Source organism: Lissotriton vulgaris, chromosome 3_1 (genome assembly GCF_964263255.1).
Source record: "Lissotriton vulgaris chromosome 3_1, aLisVul1.2, whole genome shotgun sequence".
In the NCBI taxonomy this organism is placed as follows: domain Eukaryota; kingdom Metazoa; phylum Chordata; class Amphibia; order Caudata; family Salamandridae; genus Lissotriton; species Lissotriton vulgaris.
In genome coordinates, this window is record NC_141689.1 from 1360429340 (window position 1) to 1360449665 (window position 20326).

Consider the following 20326-nt stretch of genomic DNA (forward strand, 5'->3'; position numbering starts at 1 on the left):
ATGTGACTACTGCTCTTGGCACCTTGCTAATGGGGGTAATTGAGGTGCTACTAGCAATTTAGGGGCTCCCTATAATGTGAAGAATGTTGAAAGTCACATCAACCCAAGTGTGTTTATCATTAAGACGAGTTCCACAAATGGTCCATTAACTCATGCTGTGAAGTCAAGAAATATTAGATTATTTTGCAGAAACTGGCCTTTTGTGACTTCTACTCTTCTCCGTTATATGCTTGGGTTTTTAGTGTGTGTTTTTTCATTTCAGGTAGGAGAGCAGTCACATAACCTTCCCCTTCAACAACATGTCATTCTATTTTCTTCATGTCAATGCAAAACAAGTTGACTTCTATAATTACTGCATCTATTTTATCGTCCAGTGTAGTACATGAACCCTGTATGGGCATCATGATATCTCCTGAGCAAGAGTTGGTCTTTTGGGGGTTGTAATGTGCCATCAATGAAGCATGGAGCAGCATGGTGTACAAGGTTATAATTGGGAACAATTTAGTGCTATGTCCTTTCCCAGTGATTGAGCAATGCAGTTTCACTTTGTGGTAGTGAGGATTGCAGTTTCACAGGACTTCAATTGCAGTCTGCAGCTTTATATTTTCATGTAAGTGATTTATTTGGGTTTTATCTTGGCTACATTGCTCTGGCCACTGGTGTATTTTGTTCCTGTAGTGAGGAGCGGTCGAAGAGGTGGAATCAATTCTTTCAAGTCCCCAGCCACTACATTTAGGCGTCTCTCTTTTGTGCCAGGCCTCAGTACCTTTATGGGCCTCTGGTCTGGCTGCCACGCTGCTTCAGCTGCCAATCACTGCACAGCCACTCTCTGAGCTGCCTGTTGGAGGAGCGATTGCAGCCGCACAGCCACCGGACTGACATGCAGGTTTCATTGAGCTATAATCCCATTTGTTTCAGTACCAGGCAGATACCCCAGGGCCACAGATTCTTCAGTAGCTCTGTTGCACCTGCTGAACAGGGCCATCTCAGGGCCTGTTCAGCACCAGTGCCTTCCCTTCCAGGATAGGCCTCACCATTCCTGAAAGGTGCTGTGTCTGGCTTATCTGATAGAGACATCGAGCCGCAGATTTCTTAGTTTAGAATATACCCCAGGCGTCCGACTGGATCTGGAAAACTTTCCGCAGCAGCACCTCTGCTCGCCGGGGGCGGCGTTACACGTCCGCCCTGACGTAGTCCACGGACGGGACGTCAATGGAGCCACATATGCCAATCCCGGCATGATAACATCAGTTTTCTTCTTTTCCACGTCCCAATGCGGATCCTGGAAAACGAGCGGTTCCTTGACTAGTTTTTCGGGACTTCAAGACGCCTTCGGCGTCCCGGAACAGTGTGCAATGCCTTTGGGCTTTAAGGCGTGTGAGACCTGTGCACATCAGATGGCTGTAATGGACCCGCACACTCTCTGTATGTGGTGCCTATATTTTATAATGATCATGGTTGAAAAGAAATATATGTATTAATGACTATATGTATTGTAGGATTGAGTCCTTTATCTAAATGTTTGATGAACTTATGTTTAAAAAAAAAAGAAAAAGATAAAAAAAATTTTTTTAGAAATATAATGATAAACTTTAGATACAATAAAAAAGATATTTTGAGATAAACTGATTTGTTCAGGGGTGTACTTTTTGAAATGTACCTGTTAAAGATGTGAATACTATAATTTGGTAAAAGTATTATGGTTTATGAGGGAAACTTTGATACAATTGCATGTTCTTTCTCCTCTTTTCCCTGACCGCATTGGTTCTTCAGAGGGGGTCCCCAATTTTTGCTCTAGCCTAGGAGTGCATCACGACTCCATAGAGTGCGACGCCTGTCAGCGAATGAAACTGAAGTCCTTAAGGGAGCGTCATATGAAATTGCTGGCCGCACGGCTGTCCGGTCCTGCACCTTCCGATCAACGCTCTCCCTCTCGGGATCGAGCCCATTCCGGAGGTCGATCCCGCAAATGTTGTTCGGAGGCGGGTAAGCACAAGCGTAAGTCGTGGAGGTCTTCCTCCCATACGTGTGACGCTGGCGCCCGTTCCTCTCGCTCTTTGCCAGGCACGGGCATCCGAAGGTCGTCTCCTCTGACCCACTGTTCCCCAGAGTTGGAGAGATGCTGGCCCAAATGGAGGCTTATTCAAAATCACTCCACTCTTACTTTGGGACACCCCCTCTCCCTGGTGCGCCTTCGGGTCCCATATAGGTGGAAGGCACTCCTGTCCGGTCCTCATCTGTGGATTCGTCCTCGGTGCCAGTTGTGTACATCGACTCTGGTTCCGGAGCTGATACTACGCCGACGGGACACGGCCCAAATGGCCCTCCCAGTCGCCCGTCCAGCCCAAACACTTCAGTCACCACATAGCCCTGAGCGTCTTCCTGCACTAACGTCAGAGGCGGCGCCGGGCTCGACGCCCCATCGACTTATTTCCTCCCCACATTTCGCAGTAGGGGGCGACGTCAGACGGTGCCCAGACCGAGTCCCCTTTGGAGGTCGTCGACATCCAGAGGACCTCGACTCGACGCAGGTCGACACCAGTGCCGAGGTCCACGCCTCCTCTTTTGTATGAGGTCGGTGTGCCACCCGACTCCTTGGACATCGATCCGACTCCACGTTTATGCCTCTTTTTATGCAAGAGGTGGACGCTCCTCTGGACTCCCCAGATCTGGGGTCATTTCGGTCCATGGTGCAGGTACCTTGTGTTGTGAGGCCTTTGGATTAGCCTTCGGCTCCTCCGGTGACCCTGTTGATCGGGCCATAGCTCGTCGACACCATACTGCCCCGGATAATCCGCTATGCCTATCCCTTCACCCTAGAGCTCATGGCCTAGTTGTTCAGGTGGATTTTGACTAACCGTCTTCCTCTGCCTTGCCACTGTTACCTCCCACCAGGGAGTCTAGGTGGTTGGAAACATGTGGTCGCCAGCTTTTCGCCTCTGCCAGTCCTGGCATCACTGCATTGAATACGGCTTGCGTTTTCGCACGTGCATCCTCGACCCTTTGGGACTTGGTTGAGAACTTTCTTCCTTCTTTTCCAGAAGGCCTGCTGGTAGAATTGTTTCGCCTTCTGCATTATGGCAGGGGAATGGCGCAATTTTCCCTCCGCTCTTCCCTTGACGCTACTGATTAGGTGGGACGAGCTCTTGCATGGTCTGTGGCTTTGCATCGCCATGCATGGCTGCACGACAGTCGTTACCGAGACAATGTTCTGGATGCTCATAGGGATCTGCTATTCAATGGCGAGGACCTTTTTGACCGCAATGCGGATTCGGCGGTCTTCCGCCTCTTGTCTGGGCTACCGTAAATCTTGCAGTACAACTTCTTGCCCTATGTTTTTCTTTTGGCATAGGCAATGTTGCCTTGCTGGGTTGATTTAAAAAAAAAAAAAAACACGGAGCCAGGTTCTTGCATAGTGCCTGGATAGTGTAAGTGGTTGTTCCACCATTACAGTATTCCTACAGTACAACCGGATTGCTGGTTCAGTCATCCTTCCACTCCTCCGAATTTGTGTTTTATCCAAGAGGACCCCGCCTCGCAGGGGTTGTGACTTACCCTATGTGGGGTAGTTGCTGGCTATGGGGTGACTGCCTTAGCCTTGGTACCCTCCTATGGAGTCTTCCTCATGAACATCCTTCTGGGGATCAGGCTGTCCTATTTTTCTGCTATGATCCTCCCGTTCGCATCGCTCTATTGCACTTTGGTTGCAATTGGTTTCAGTTGTCTGCACTGCTTCTAGGCCTAGTGATGGGTTCCTTGCCGTGCGGCCTCTCCCTCACCTGCCTTGACTAGGTCCTTATGTTTTTTGGGCATTGCAGTGATCCTCTGGTCTAAAATGGCTGCTCTTCTTTTGACGGCCTTTGTTCCCTTCACTTCAGGCGTGGTTCTTTCACGGCCGACGCCCTGTCCGCACTTTGCACCAGGGACAAAAGCAGCTGTGCGGCACGCTTATTACTATTGGCGCAAACTTGGTTATATCCTGGTATGTTTGCGTTGTTGTTTCTTTGGTCAGTCATTACTGAGCTTGACTTTCAAGATAGCGGATTTACCATGTTTGTCTTTGCTGTACATGTTCTTATGGCCTCGTTTTCGGTCAACTTTCCCAAAAGCAGTTTTCCACATTCCCTGCTACTTCTGCACAGGTGTTTTCCACGCTTCTGTTTTGAGTTCATTCTAGAATCCTCTCAAGGGGAGTGTTCTCTTCAGGATAATCACTTCTTGGGTCCCGGGACCTTTAGGTTGGTCCTGACTGTTTCCACTATTGTGCCTAGCTCCATCTCCTCCTCTGTCTTGCGAGGGACCGTTGTCCCTCCCGGGCGAGGGGCGGATGTCGCTTATAGGCCTGGATATTGTCCTGTCGAGTTCTGCTTCCATATGTCTGTTACTTTTCGCATGCCCTAGTCCGTTGTTGTTACGCTTCATTTTTGAGCGTCTTTCTTCTTATTCGATGTTACACAGTAAAATCTTGCTGGCAACGTTTCTTGATGTGGTGTCCATGGTCTTTGACCCGGTCTGCTTGTGCAACAAGTTCTTATATAGGTGTCTGGCTTGCTTGGTCCCCTTTTTGCTGGTTGCCTTCTTGCTGTTGCGTCTCTCGCATCTGGGCTGTTCACGCTACCCTATAGGAGGATCTTTGCTATACTTTGTGTGGTTCTCATGTCCACACGGTCTGCTTATGTACCTTCCAGTCTTTCGCTTGACTATCATTCTTAATGTAAGTCCTGTTATGGGCGCATCTGCTGGTTGCCGTCGGCCCTTTCACGTATCTGTGACAGACCGACTATGTACTGGGGCGTCTTCTGTTTCTAATACCACCGGCATTTTCTGGAAGTGGGTAGGCATCCTGCCACTGCTGTCGCAACTATTTTTGCTGGTGCAGGTTTCAACAGTGCTTCTTTCCGCTGTTGTGCATACTGCACCGGTATGCGCTAACTATCATACCAGTTGCCATCTCTCTGGGTCTTACTTACGGTCGGCACGCCGGATCCTACGGATCTATCAGACCCTAGGTTCAGTTCAACTACTTGCGAAGTCCTGCACTTTTCTTTTCACACCTACATATCTAGTGTATGTGTTCTTTCTCACACCCGGTATACATACGGGGGTTTTCATGCTGTACTTGGACGGCTTGTGGTGCCTTTGCCTCCCCATGTTTTCCGCTCTTTATGAGCTTCATGGTCTGGTGTGGCTGCGCTGGCTTGCAGCCCCCACTGTGTTTCGTCACCTTGTTGACTGCTACGTTCCCTCTGAAACTTCACGGGGTTTAGTCGCAGACCAACCTATACCATGGGTATGGCTTTGGTATCTATTCTAAGTTAAGGAATCTGCGGCTAGATGTCTCTATCAGATAGACGAGTTACTTATCTTCGGTAACGATGTATCTGGTAGAGACACAGTCTAGCCGCAGATTAATTAACGCCCGCCCTCCCCGTTCTGCGAGGACCATTTCAGGTGGGATTTCTATGCTCGCCTCCCTCCGGGTGGCTTGCCTTTCTACAGGGTGACTTTTTCACTTCACTCAGACACACAGTGTTCATTCTGTTTTCATTGCTCTTCTCTGCCCGTTCACGTGATTTGGCGGTATGCTCATTTGTCATAAGTCCCTTCCAACCCTTTACCTGGATTGTATGGTTTGGGATCCATTCAGGTTTCTTCTCACCCTCCGCTCTCCCCTTCTCTGTCGCCTTGGGGTCTCTTACCACCCCTGCGACCCATCGGTTCAAGTCTATCGGCTTTGCCACATTCCAGCGTCACAAGATTTTGGGGGATTGTCACAGGGTGGTGGGAGCTCGTATAAATGGACATTTAGGCATTCGTCTTGCTAGGGCACATGTACATTGCTTTCTTTTCTTAAGTGATGTTTAAATACAGAATTTAATTTTGATATATAATTATGGCAAGGTCAATGGACTATAATGAAAAAAGAATTGCATTTGATACCAAAGATATCTGGCTATAATATCGGGTTTTCCTATTTTGTTAAAGCCTCTTTAATAGGTGCAGTTGATAAAGATCTTTAATCAACAGTAGTTACTTAGATTAATTCTATTCAACTAAGTGAAACAACAATTTACATTTATTTTAATTTGATTATTGAAAAGGGAAGTTGTGATTTATGTAACTCATAAGGACAATTGGTAGAAATTGGGTTTCTGGTTGGCTGAGGTATGCACCCAGTCCAAGCAGGAACCACAATCTTATCCCGGGTAAGTCCTAACACACTCTAAATTAACCTGTGCTCACCCTCTGGTAGCTTGGCACTGAGGAGTCATGGCAATGTGTAAAGCATTGCCAAAGAGGCAATGTGTAAAGCATTTGCGCACACAACATAAAGTAACACTGCAAAAACACAACATAAGGACTCCACACCACTTTAGAAAAATAAAGAATAATTTTACAAATAAAATAAGACTAAAACGACAAATATCTAATCAGTAGAGGTAGAGATATGAATTTTTAAAGATGAAATGCAAAAATAGTGCTTACACGCAAAAAACGCTCAAAATGTTAATTGGTTGCACTGGACTGGTACAAAGTCAAGAATTCAAGCCACCTGTGATGGAGTGCAGGCCGGCTACAAGACTCACCGAGGGCGACGGAGGAGCTACGCTAGCAACCAAGATTGCCGCTTAGGCTCCCGGCTCCGCCGACCTCCGTCCCCTGCCAGATGATCCTGCTACTAATCCTGAATTTACACCCTGCCTCCGGGCGTGTGAACTGCTGTGCTGTACTTTGGACTGATCCCAGGACTTTTACCAGCTTGGTGGACGGAGTTATGTCGACTTTCAGTTTGGGGCCTACACCAGCTTGTGAGCCGGGGTCTCTAGTACTGGCCCAGCCGGGTTCCAGTTGATTAACATCGGCCGTGGGTGATTGATAGGGTCCGGTTCTTGGATGTGGAGAACTTTCTAAGCCCGATTTTGACGGCGGTTGTTGCTCTGGCCTAAAAATCGACGGAGGGTTGACGAGGCACGATTGTGGCTGTGGGTGGAGGTCCCGGTAGCGGAGCGTGGATTGTGGCCTTGGTACGCCCCGAGTCTCCCTCCGTGACAGTCCGGCCCAATTTTGCTGGTTCCTCCGGGGGAAGTCTGGTGCCCCTGGGGGACGCGATTATGGTTGACTCGGAACGAAATGTGGTGGGACGGACCGAGTCTGAACCGTCGATGCAGACTGTACTGGTAGCTATCGGGGCACTACATTCCCATGTTGAGTCCATTGTCCAGAAAATGATAGCAGTCACATACGGACATGGGCATGAGGGACCAGACCATGATCCGGTGCAATATCCTGATTAGCCTATACAACCCACGGAGGTCCTTGTAACGGCAGTGGGCCCTGTGCCACGAGGGGTGTCGGAGCTTCATGTCAGTGTGATGGCCGACGACCGTGAACTCTGTGCTCTGTACGGTTGGTCAAGCCCACCATCACTGCCTACTGTGTGTGGATTAATTGGTGCTTCCTTTCTGGATAATCTTGGTGGGAACTGTCTACGGGATGAAACAGCGTTTTTCCCCTCTCCGACACCTTCATTACGTTCGCAGAGACAACGAAGTTGGGAGCTCATGGCGGTGAGGGACATCGTCGGTGTCGATGGAGTTCCCAGTGATTTTAAAACTTTGCCTCGCCTCGGGAAGGAACTTTTCTGAACTGTTTCGGCATTTTGACTATCCTGCGGAGGCGACAGTCTGTCCGGAAGGGGCTGGCACGATTGACCGGAAGGGTCAAGGATGATACTGATTGTTGGGGCTTGGCACCGTGGACTTGCTGAAGTGGGATTTGCTACCATTGTATTTACGGGAGGCCGGATGGTGTTTACTGTTTCCCCTGTTTCGTTCTATATCGCTCTAATAGTTGTGGGTTTTATCCTGGGGATTCTTGGTTCTGGCGAGGGGGAGGGGGGACCGGGGGCCCGTACTGAGGTGTCCTCCTCCACTTTTTCTACTTTTAGTACCTAGTTAGATGGGGAGACAGGCACACTGCTAGTTGGGGACAGGCGCAAGCCATATGCAGGGGTGCAGGGTGGGGGGAGGGGTGTTCGTCTTGTTAGTGTTTGTAGTTTTTATGTTTGAAATCCTTTCGAATTCTGATATCGGTGGTCTCATCGAGGCGCAAATTTGTGTTTTGGGTGGATGGGCTCTGGTGGGGGTATTATTGGCATTAATTAGCCAACTGTTGCGTCATCCGTTATTGTATTCGGGATGCGGCTGTAGTCTCGTAACCTTTTACTGCTGACCCCCCCCGCCCCTTCTATTCTGGACTGCTGCTCAATGTTTATCCTGTTTCCAGGGGAGGTGGGGTTGGTGGTTGGCATTTGATTATCCTGAATGTCGTGCGCCCGCTTACCCGATGTTGCTTGTGAGTAGGCTTTATTGATAGTTCTCCATCCATTATGCCCTGTATGTATATTGCTTATCCTTTCATTCCGCGATATAAGTCACCTGTTATTGTTTTTCTTTGTTTTTTCCAAAAAAGATGTTTAAAAAAAAAAAGACTCACCCAGGGCTTGCTGAGAAAAAGTACTTTAATCCTTGTCGCCGCATGAAATGCGTTGATGATCCCCACGCAGTTGGGGTGCAGGATATCTCCAAGCACCTGGGGCGATGCATTGGTTCCATTAAGCAAAGTGTCAGTTCAGAATGTAAAGCTCCTGGGTAATGCACTCCAGAGGGGGGATATATCGATCTTCTCCACGCAGTGGGGACGATACGTTGATTCCGAAGTTGTGGTTCCAGAAGTGATACAGCGGTTCGGTGTGTGATGCACCGGTCCGGCCCCTGCAACATTGGTGATACCATTATCCTAATCTCACAGCCAGTGATGCGTTGGTTCCAATCTGTGCAACAGTGTTAATGCTCAGATTCTGGTGCTGTTCCTCAAGATGGAGGTGAAGCCTTTGATATCCTGAGACTTCAGCAGCATGCCAACAAACCCTTGGAGAAACTTAGGTTCTGGGATGTATATATACAGGTCCTATCTTCACTCCCAGGCAAAAAGCAGCATGGCAGCACAGCCAAGTAGTTAAGCAAAGTGGAAGTCCTTTCAGGCAGCACAGCAGTCCTTCTTCCTGGTAGAATTTCCTCAGTTCCAGTAACGTTCTGATTTGGTGGTGTCAGAGGTCCATTACTTAGAACAAGTTGGGCCTTTTGAAGTAGGGAGGCTACAAAGAGATGCTTTGAAGTGCACAAGCCCCTGTCTTTCCTGCCCTGGCTCCAAACTCACTCCAGGAGGGTATGCAATCCTTTGTGTGGGGACAGGACACAGCCCTTTCAGGTGTAAGGTATCAGCTCCTCCTTTCCATCCTACTCATAATGAACCCTCAACATGCAGATGGCAACTCATCCACCCTTTGTTTGTGAATGGCTGCCAGGATGGAATGCAAAAAGCCCAGTTGTCACCCACCCCATGCATGTATTCAGACACAGGCAAAAGGCACAGAATGGTTAAAGTATGAAAAAGTCAACTTCCTAAAAGTTGCCATTTTCAGACTTGCAACTCAAAATTCTATTTTACTCCGAGTTATTTTCAATTCTGAGTCCAGAGACACCAAACTTTAAATGTCGCTTTTTCCCCCAAGTGGAAATTACACTTAAAACTGTAACAAGGCACTCCCAATGTAATCCTATAGGAGAGATCGGACTTGCAGTACTGAAAAACAAATTCAAGATTATTTCACAACCAGGACATAAAAAACTAAAAGTGCATGTCCTACTTTTTTTTTTGTTAACTTTGTTTTATTAAGTTTCAGACAAGGAAAAATACAACGTACAAGCATCTTATAATGCTGCAACCATATAAGGACCTCCCATGTCCCCCACCAGCCCCCCCAGCAGCTTTGTTAAGCATTGATAAGGTCCGTTTGTATTGCAAATGTCCCGGAGTGCCCGACAGGGCAAGTACTACTTTTTAAATACATTTTACCCTACCCATGGGCTATCCGGGTCCTACCTTAGGGGTGACCTATATGCAAACAAAAAGAAGGTTTGGACCTGGCAGGGAGGTTAAGTTGGCATGTTTACATGGCAGTTTAAAAGTGCATATACAGGCTCTGCAGTGGCAGGCCTAAGACGTGTTTAAAGGGCTACTCAAATGGGTGGCTCAATCAGTGCAGCAGGCTCACTAGTAGCATTTGATTTACAGGCCCTAGGCACATATAGTGCACTTTACTAGGGACTTATGAGTAAATCAAATATGCCAATTGTGAATAGGCCAATGTGATAGTCTTTCAAGTAAAGAGCACATGCACTTTAGCACTGGTTAGCAGTGGTACAGTGCCCACATTCCTAAAGCCCAAAAGAACGAGGTCAGAAAAAGAGGAGGAAGGCTAAACGTTTGGGGTAACCCTGCAAAAGGGTCATTTCCAACAACTACGAACAAAGGTGTATTTGTAGGCAATATGTATTTTTTTTAAAGTCTTTTTATTAACATTGCAATGTATGATAATATAAGCAATGTTTTTAACATTGCTCATATTATCGTACATTGCAGGACAATTATCATAATGAATGTGGCAGAATTGCAGTCTACAATACAGCATAGGATCTTCGAAGGCACAGGTGGAGTAAACAACGGTTGACATCACAATCCTGACCCTCCCCTCGTGTCTCTGTACTTTCGCCAGGGCCCCCATATTTTCCACCATTTTATAGTGCATCCCCTGCTTTTATAGACAGTTTCCTCAGCCCTTTGACACCAATCCAAGACACGCACCCACTGGTCCCACCGTGGCGGTGTCCGCGAACCCCAGCCACTCGCTATGTTCCTTTTGGCCACCCCTGCCGTCAATGCCAGCCAAATCTCCTTATGTCTGGTCCAGTCCGAATCATGCCTGAACATTAGGAGTAACCACCTGTGCTCCAGTGGAACCAGTGAGCCCGCCGCGGCTGACAGAGTCCACTACTTTAGACCAAAAAGGCACTATCTCCGGGCATTCCCATAGTGTGTGGTAGAAGGTACCCTCCTCTCGGCATCCCCGTGCACAAAGGGCTGACCGACTTCGTCCCCAGGCATATAGGTGGGGGAGGGGGTAGTATACGCGATGCAGGATTTTGAGCTGAACTTAGCTGAACCTACAGCGGATTGCTATCTCTCGTGAGCTTTGTAGGGCATCCTGCCAGTCATTGTCTTGCAATTCGCCAATGTCCCCCACCCACCTAGCCTGCAGTGACGTCAGTGGGTCCAGCATATTGTTTGAGTTTGCGGTATATTGTAGAAGTGGGTTTCTCTGATATCGGGTCCAGGAGCAGCCTATCCTCCATAGGGGAATACTCCGAGATGGACATGCCACTTTTTATGTGAGCATGCAGGGCATGGGAGAGGCGTATGTAGTGGTAGTGTCGATAGTCATGAGGGTCATATTCTTTTTTAAGGTAGGCGAAGGATCGAAGGGTATCTCCCCTACAGACATCTCCCAAATATTCAATACCTATAAGTTCCAGCCCCGGAACTCAGTCAAACGAGTCACTTCTGGTAGATGGTCGGATCCAAGTTAAAAACATACCTGTTCTCACGCTGCTAGTTGCCTAATCACTGATGTCCCTGTCCTTAGCGCCGGGACACCCCCGGTGGGGGGTAGCCGTGCGCTCTATCAAATTCCATAATAATAATAATAATAATAATAATAATGGTCTCCATGCCACAAGGGGGGTTCTACCAGTCAGGGAGCCCGACCACCCCAAAAAACTATTTACCTCCCTCCAACATTGGACCACCACTCCTGTGTGAGGCAGACAGAGAACAGCGGCTCGCAACTTTCAGCAGGCATAATCAACCGGTCCACTCTATAGGCCGGTTCCGACTGATCTGCGTGCACCCAATCATTCACCTCCTGCAGCTGTGAAGCCCAATAATACAAATTGACGTCCGGGAGGGCCAGCACCCCGTCGTACACCCCTCTCGTCAGCTTGTGCAGTGCTATCCTGGAGTTGCCCCATCACAGAGCACAGTCCGCTGAGCATGTGTTATTCGTGTGAATACCCCATATGGGATCGGATATGGCGGATTTTGCAGAATGTAGAGCAAACGCGGTAATGCAAGCATCTTAAAGATTGCTGCTCGGCCCATAAGGGAGAGAGGAAGCGATCTCCAATGGCTCACATCGGTCTTAAGGCGCGCCAATTGGGGTTCCAGGTTCCTGGCAAAGAATTCCACCCTATCTCTCGTGATGTATACAGCCAGATATTTAAATCCATTTAAGGCCATAGAAGCGGGACACCTGGTCGTAATCCGCGGGGGAGGACCGGAGATCGGAAAAAAACACAGACTTCGTCCAATTAATGGTACAGCCTGAGTAGCTACCGAACAAGTGAAAAAGGTGTAGAGCCTGTGCTATCGAATGGTACGGTCTGGCCATATATAACACAATGTCATCAGCCTATAAGGAGATACGCTCCTCCCATTCATCGTTTAGCGCCAAGCCCCAGAACGACCTGTCCCTCCTACTCCAATGAGCCAACTGCTCTAAGGCCAGTGCAAACAGGAGGAGGGGACAGAGGGCACCCCTGTCTGGTGCCCCTCCGTAAAGGGAAGACCCTTGACACTGCGCCGTTAATTAATTTATTTTATTTGGAAGTCTTCTATAGCATTAGCCAGACCCGAGGGTATCGGAGCGCTTTACAACATGATGAAGAGGAGACAAAATACAGAACAAAGGCATGGTAGGAAAAATACAGAAAAAGTTCAAAGGGAAGCTTTACAGTTTTGCTGAGTGTCAGTGGTGAGCCCTTGAGGTAAAGAGGTCGAGGGGGCCGAGGCGAGGCATTGAGGAAGAGGGGTCAGGAGGTAGTCAGGAGGTAGTCTCAAATCCTAGGAAAGACAAGACTGGTGCTGGAAATGTTCTCTTTGTGGTGCCGACCCAGGAGCTGGGAGTTCGGAGATAGTATGAGAGGTAGGTAGTGGTTGTGCGATGATTGAAGGCTGCCCGTTGGGGGCGCGCTGACAGGTGACAGCCTGGTGGAGGTGAGAGCGTCACGTAATTGCGTTCAGGAAGGGGCGGTTGAGGTAGAGGGTTTTTAGGAGGCTTTTGAATTTTGGAAAGAAGGGGGTGGTTCTGATGTTGACTGGGATGGCGTTTCCTGCAAAAGAGCGGGCAGCAGTCTTTTGTTTACGCGTTTTTAGGGGAATGAGTAGGAGGGAGTTGGAACTCCTCAGGCTTCTTGCTGGTCCGGCTTTCTTGAGTTTGGAGACTATGTATTCCGGTTTCCCTGTGTGCAGGGCCTTGTGTGCGAGGCAGGCAGTTCTGAAACTGGCCCGCATTTCGACTGGGAGCCCATTTAGATCTGAGTGCAGGAGAAATGTGGTCAAATTTCCTGATTCCGGTGACCATTCTGGCTGCAGCATTGAAGGTAGTTTTGAGTGGGGCTAGGTGAGAGCGAGCTGTACCGAAGAGAACTGCGTTCCCATAGTCCAGTCTGGACAACACCAGGGATTGGGTGGCTTGCTTGAGGTCGGTGGAAGAAATGTGGGGTTTGATTTTGTTGAAGAGCTTCAGATTGAGGAAGGCGCTCTTGGCGGAGTTCTTGATGGTAGTGGACATGGATAGTTTGTGGTCAAGGGTGATTCACATTGATTTGACCGAGGTTGCCAGGGTGAGATTTCCGTTGAGGGCATCAATAGCTTTCAGGCATTCAACGATTTGCGGGTTTTCTTCCTTGTTGGAGATGATGAGGATCTCGGTTTTTCCCTGATTGAGTTTGAGGTTGGTTCGTTGATAGCCATTCTTGGACTTCATTGAGGGTATTGTTGAATCTTTCAATGTTGTTAAAGGAGGAGGTTTCCAAGTAGATCTGTGTATCATCTGCATAAAGATGAAAGGGGATATTCGTTTTTTTCAGAATGGAGGGGAGAGGTTCCATATATATGTTGAACAGTTGAGGGGAGAGAATGGAGACTTGAGGGACGCCTTTTTACGGGAACGAGTTTGGAGGCAAAGGATTTGATTTTTACTCTTTGTGAGTGGTTTTGGAAGAAGGAGAACCACTGGAGGACCACTTCGTCTGCACCTGCCCGTTCTTTGAGAGCTTTGATGAGAAGACTGTGGTCTACAGTGTCAAAAGCAGCTTACAAGTCTAGGAGGATGAGGAGACAGCAGTGGCCAGCGTCGAGGGAGTTGAAGATGTCGTCTATGATGTTAAGGATTGCAGTTTCGGTGCTGTATCCTTTTCTGAAGCCAGATTGGTGGTGGTCAAGCAAATTTATGTCACTGTGTTTGTTCAGTTGACGAAGGACACATTTTTCAAGGACTTTGGCAAGGAAAGGGATATTGGAGATAGGTCTGAAATTATTCAGGTAGGTTGCGTCTAAACCTGTTTTTTTCAGAAGAGGAGTGACTTGGCCGACTTTAAGGCAGTCTTGAATGGTGCCAGTTTTTAGGGAACTGTTTATGATTTTGCACCAAAGTGGAGCCAGGGAGAGTTTCAGCTCCTTGACCATTTGAGCGTGAATGGGGTCGAGGTTGTGAGACGATGGCTTGGAGGAGGAGATAACTTTGAGGATCTCCGAATCTGAGATGGGTCAAAGGAGGACCAGGTTGTTGCTGGTCGTTTTTTTGTAGTGATTTCGCTTGTTGGAGAGCAGTCTTTGTCAGGGGGAAGAAGGTTAAGGTCCAGAGAAAGTTGTTGCATAAGGTTTTTGAGGGCTGGATGATGGATATTGTTGGCTTGGACGTTTGCTTTTTATTGATTTTAAAGAGTTCTCTTGGTCTGTTTTTGGCGTGATCCAGCGTGGGGCAGAAAAAGTTGGATTTTTCGTTATTGATATGATGTTTGTACCTTTTTCTTGCTGCTCTGAATTCCTCGTAACGGCTGGAGGAGGGGTCCTTTCTCCAGAGACGTTCAGAGGCTCTGAGTTGCCTTCTTTCCTCATTAATGTCCTTGTTGAACCAGGATCTGGAGGGAATGTTCCTGGGTTTTTTCAGTTTCAAGGGGGCTAGTTCGTCAAGGATGGAGGACATGGTAACGTTGACGTGGGTTGTGAGTTCTTCAGTGGAGAGGCCTTCCGGGGAGATGGGCAGGCGGGAGGATATTTTCTCTTCTAACTCATCTGTGTTGATCTGCGATAAGTTTCTCGACCATGGGGGGGGGGATTGAGATGGAGGGCAGAGGCAAGGTCTGATGAGGGAGGTGGAATAGGATAAGGTGATGGTCTGACCAGTCGACGGGCAGGATGTGATCTATGGTGATGGCATCATGATTGGCGATGATGGCATCCAGGACAGCTCCTTTGTTGTGGGTTTCTTGAGAACAGTGCTGGGTGAGGTTGTTGGTAAGGAGAAGGTCATTTAGGCTTTGTACAGGAGCACTGTACTTATAATTCCAGTGTAGATTAAGGTCAACTAGAATGACGTTGTTCGAATCTCGGAGCGAGCAATGTGCGATTAGGTCTGATAGGTGTTCAGTGAACATGGCTGAGTTGCCTGGGGGATGGTATAGGAGGTGGCAATGCACTAGGTTATTGTTGGTGGTTTTGATGTTGGCGGTTAGGCATTCAAATGAGTTGTATATGATGTTATCTGTTTCGGACACCGATAGGTTATTGTTGTGGATGATTGCCACGCCTACGCCTTTTTGGTCTAGTCTATCTTTCTTGATGATAGAGAAACCCAGGGGGACTTGCATATCCAGGATCGGAGGGAAGGAATCATTGAGCCAGGTCTCGGTGATGAAGGCAATGTCAATTTCATGGGTGAAAATGGATACGGCTAGTTCTGTAGCGTGTTTCGAGGCAGACTTGCAATTTATGAGCATGCAGTTAGTGCAGTGGGTCTCTTTCATTGGTTCAGTTGGAATGGTGATGAGGGAGGAGGGGGGTCTGAGGGGTTTCTGGACAGAAGGCTCAGTTCTGGTCCCGGTGATTACCTGGATTGCGGAGTGCAGGTCGGGGGCTGGAGGGGAGAAATCGGAGGAGGCCAGCTCAATTGCTTCCTCCGGGGACATGTCTTCCATAGCCCTCCTTGGTCTCGGGGCCTGGGGATAGGGAGGGTGGACTGACTGCTTAGGGGGCAGGGGGTTCGGAGGCCAAAGGGGGTTGGGAGGGGGGGGGGGCGGAGGGGCTGGGCTGGAGGTGGTGTTGAGGGGGAGTGACGAGATGTTAGTTAGGATGAGACTCATGCCCTGTAGTAAGGAGGAGAGTAGGCATTCAATGCTGGCAAAGCAGCAATCTCTCTCTTCTTGACAGGGGTGGGATGCCGCTGGGGGTGATCTCTTCGGCGAGGGGGAGCGCTGGCAGAGTTTGGATGACTTATATTGTTAGTGGAAGTGACCGGTTGGGTTAAGGAGAGTGACAAGGGATGCGAGGGATCGGGCAGAGATGGGCTATTTATCTTGTTAGGGGGAGGGTGACGGGGGGAGGCTTGTGGAGTGGGTTGTGGATGCCCAGCATAGGATGTTGGGGGTTCTGTGCCGGTGGTTGACCAGGGGGAAGAGGTAAAGCGGGGGGGCCGCGTCATTGGAGAGAGGGGGGTTTCCAATGGTCAGAGGAAGCGCTACGGGGGATGGGGTAACAGGAGGTAGAGTGTGGTGAGAGCTCCTTACGGGGGATTGGCTTTCCAGGGGGTGGGTGATCAGAGGGAGGGGAGGGAAGAGTGGGGTTGCTGATTGTTAGTAGAGAGAGGAAGAGGAAGTCAAAAGCTTCCAGGTTGGCATTGTTGGCTTGGATCAGGACTGTGCCGTTTGAGTAGATGGTCACCGAAGTTATCCCACAGAGTGGCAGGGGGCGTAAAAGGAGAGTTTGCAGCTTTGGGTCGTCTTTGTCGTTTTGGTAATTTGGCATCTATCACTCACAACTGATATCCAATAGGTGGGTCTGGTTGTGTGGAATATGAGGTCCATTTTTATTTGGCCTAAGGCGGAGGAGGGGTAAAGGTCGGCAAAGAGGGATTCCAGGAATTGTCCGATTAGTTTGTGTTTAAAGGTTTTTTTTTATTTCGGAGAGAGGATGGGTGGGAGGTAAATCGAGAAGGAGTTATGGCTATACTGTTTTATGTAGGGTGAGGAGAGGGGGTTTAGGGAGGGATACGTGGAGGGAGGCATTCTAACTGGGCAGATGGTGAGGGATTAGTGAGGATAGTGTCTAATTGAGGAGGAGGGCTAGTTAGTAACCAGGGGAGCGAGGTGGTAGCTGCTGCGGGACGGAGCCGTTAGCAGAGGCCTGAGATAGGTAATAGTTTGGCGGAGGGAGCACAGTCCAGAAGTAGAGAGGGAGTAAGTGAGGAGAGGACGTGAGGGACGGGGGGGGGGGGGGGGTGGAATAGAGGCTTCTGATGAACAGTTTTCCTGAGCCGGTTTCCGGGTGCCCATAAGGGGGAGGCGGAGTACCGAGAGGAGCAAGGGTGGATGTACAGCCCAAGTTGAGTCCGGGCGAGGAGGCGAGAGAAACTCGTGGCTCCAGATTCAGGAGCAGGCAGCTGGGAGAGGGGGCAGGGGCAAAGAGGCATGCGCTGCGTGGCTCGACTGTGCCTCTGGGGAGCTTTCAAGGAGGTCGAAGGCAGGGAAATATAAAATAAGCAGTCCTGGTTGTGCCGCCCTGTTGAGGTCAGGCGGAAAGGAGAGGGCAGATGAAGGCTTCAGGACAGTGAGTGAGTACCTAAGGCGAGCTGGCAGGGACCAATAGGCAGTCTCTAGGATTGGTCCGGCGCACTTTGACTTTGCTTGATTCAGAAAAGCTCCTGGAGGGGTTGTGGCTGGGCAGCCTTTGATTGAGACGTCTTTGCTAGGCCGCCATTTTTAGTACAGGCGGGGCGCAGGGTTCGTTGTTTTTGCTCCGGTTTGGAGCAGGAGCAGCTGGGGGAAAAGATATGTGGCAGGAGGAGGTCTCACGGGCAGGAGGGGATGAGATTTAGCCACGTTTAGTTCCCAAAGAGAGAGTGGCCGGTACCAGCTGTGTAAGATTGTCCTAGGAGGGCCGCTATTTTAGGGTCAGGCGGGGCTCAGCGTCCGGGCTCGGGAGACTCAGGCAAGTGTCGAGGTATGAGCAGTCACCGGGGCTCAGTGGGAGGAGCGGTCGCCTTTGCTATTTCACGAAGTCCCCTGGAGAGGATGCAGCCCGGGATTTGCTGGTTTGGTCAACCCTGCTAGGCCGCCATTTGTAGGTCAGGCAGGGAAGAGGAAGAGATTGGGGGCTCTACCTTGGCGCGGGGGCCGCTTGGGGGCGAGTCGGAGGCAGGAGTCAGGTCGCCGGGGCTTAACGCCAGCGCGACTCACCTGTACCTCTGACAAGGAGCCCTGCATGTTGTTGCGGCTGGTGTCCCCGGTCCTGAGAGTCCTGGAGGTCCGTCATTTTAGAAGTAGGCTTGGCGAGGCGGAGAGCTGCGTTGAAGACTCGCGCACCGATTTTCCGCTTGGATCAGGGTGGCAGCTGGCTTCCTCAGAAGGCGATGTGTGGAGGGCGTCCCGTGGCAACTGAGGTCGGGAGTAAGGACTGGCGCTCCAGCGTCTACGGTAAGAAGGTGTCCACTCTCACCCTCGCCACTGGTTGCTGGTATAGAAGCCACATCCAACTGCAGAATGTTGGACCGAACTCCAGTCGCTGTGGCACCATGAAAAGATAGAGCCATTCAATACTATCGAATGCCATGGAGGCGTCCAGCTCCATCAAAGCTGTCTGGGTGGTCCCCACATCCGCTGTCATGTATAACACTCCAGAGAGACGGCGTAGATTGTGTCGGGTGCTCCTACACGGCATAAACCCAGACTGATCGACATGCACCAAGTCTGGCAGAACCAATACAAGTGTATCCGCCAGGGCCTTATCTAAGACCTTTGCCTCAACGTTAATAAGTGAGATTGGAAGATAGGACGAACATTGATCAGCAGGCATCCCTGTTTTGTGGATCATGACAATCGTGGCCTCTCTTTGATTAGGCGGAAGCATTCCCACCTCCCGTGCTTCAAGGTACGTCTGGAGGAGATGATCAGTGACAATATTGGCATGCCGCTTGAAGAGCTCCACCGGGAGCCCATTCGGGCCCTGCGCCTTCCCAGATTGGAGGGAATTAAGGGCCTTTCCTATTTCCTCCCCGGTAAGGTCTGCCTCTAATCGGTCTCTTTGCTCTTGGGATAAGGTGGGCAGCGCGAAATAGCGTAGGAACTTCTCGCAATCTTGCTCCGATCGGGTGCAGACCGGGGTGTAGACCCCTTCATAATAGGACGCGAAGGCTTCCGCTATGTAGGCGCTATTTGAGGCTAAAGAGCCTGCCTGGTCGCGTACCTCGGCCACCCATGAGCGCTCCCCTGTTCCGGCGCTCGAGCCACGCCAGCAGCTTGAGGGCCTTGTCCCCCACATCGTAAAACCGGTGTTGGGTGGCAATGGAGTAAGCGCGCGCCTTGCTCTCAGCCAGAGCCCTGAGCTCCTTCTGTTTAAGAGCCATGGTATGACGGAGGTCTTCTGACGGCGCTGCGCCGGCTTCCCGTTCCATCCTCTCTATCTCACCCTTCAACTGACTGACCTGTAGGGACCCCTCTTTCTTTTGGGCTCCAATCAGGGCCTGGGCCTACTCCCTCAGAACAGACTTGCAGGCCTTCCAGAGCTTGATGCTAGACTCCACCAAACCCCTATTCTCTTCAAAATACAACTGAGAGCTCTTCCAGAGCTTATCACTTATGGTGTCATTCCGAATGCGCCACGGATCAATCCTCGGAAGGATGCCCCGTTTGTCACCGGACCCTTGAGCTTGACCCCAACCTGGGAGTGGTCAGAAATTACCTGGGCCAGGATTTGAGGCTCCAAAAAGTCATCCAGTTGATCAGTTTGCGCAAAGAAGTGAGCCAGTCGGGAGAAGGACCCGTGTCTAGCCGAATAGAATGTGTACTGTCGGTGGGCAGGGTGATGTATGCGCCAGATGTCTCCAAGCCCCATGGCTGTAAGAAAGTCTTGTAGCCAATATTCCCCCCTAGATCCCTGCCCCCGACCGATAGGGCCAAGTCAGCGGCCATAACGGCATCAACATCCCAGCCCAGCAGGAGGATACCCCATGGAAGATCAGTCTGGAAGGACCCCAGACGGGTCTATGTTGAAGAGTGGAGGCCAGGCGGGATGTAGCAAGAGCCCAGAACTTTGGTCCGCCCCTCACATCTATCAGCAGCTGCTACCATACAGCCGGTGTAGTCTGTCCATGTGCCGGAGACTACTATTGGCAAGGTGGTATGAATTAGAATGCCCACCCCCCCTTGATCCCGACGTGAACCCGAAGTGGGCCACTATTTTGTACCCAAATCTGTCAAGGGCCTTGCATCTGTTTCAGAAAATGTAACTTCCCTTCAGCATGTTGCATCATTGGGCTTAATAGAAAAACATAAAACATGACAAGCCAAGAAAACATGACAAGCAAAGGTAA

The 20326-nt window shown here is 49.8% G+C and overlaps 1 protein-coding gene across 3 annotated transcripts in view; it reads right to left on the reverse strand.

The window, feature by feature from the left end:
* HOOK3 (hook microtubule tethering protein 3) overlaps positions 1 to 20326 on the reverse strand; it is a 1217139-nt gene that overhangs the window by 653845 nt on the left and 542968 nt on the right. The window lies entirely within an intron of this gene.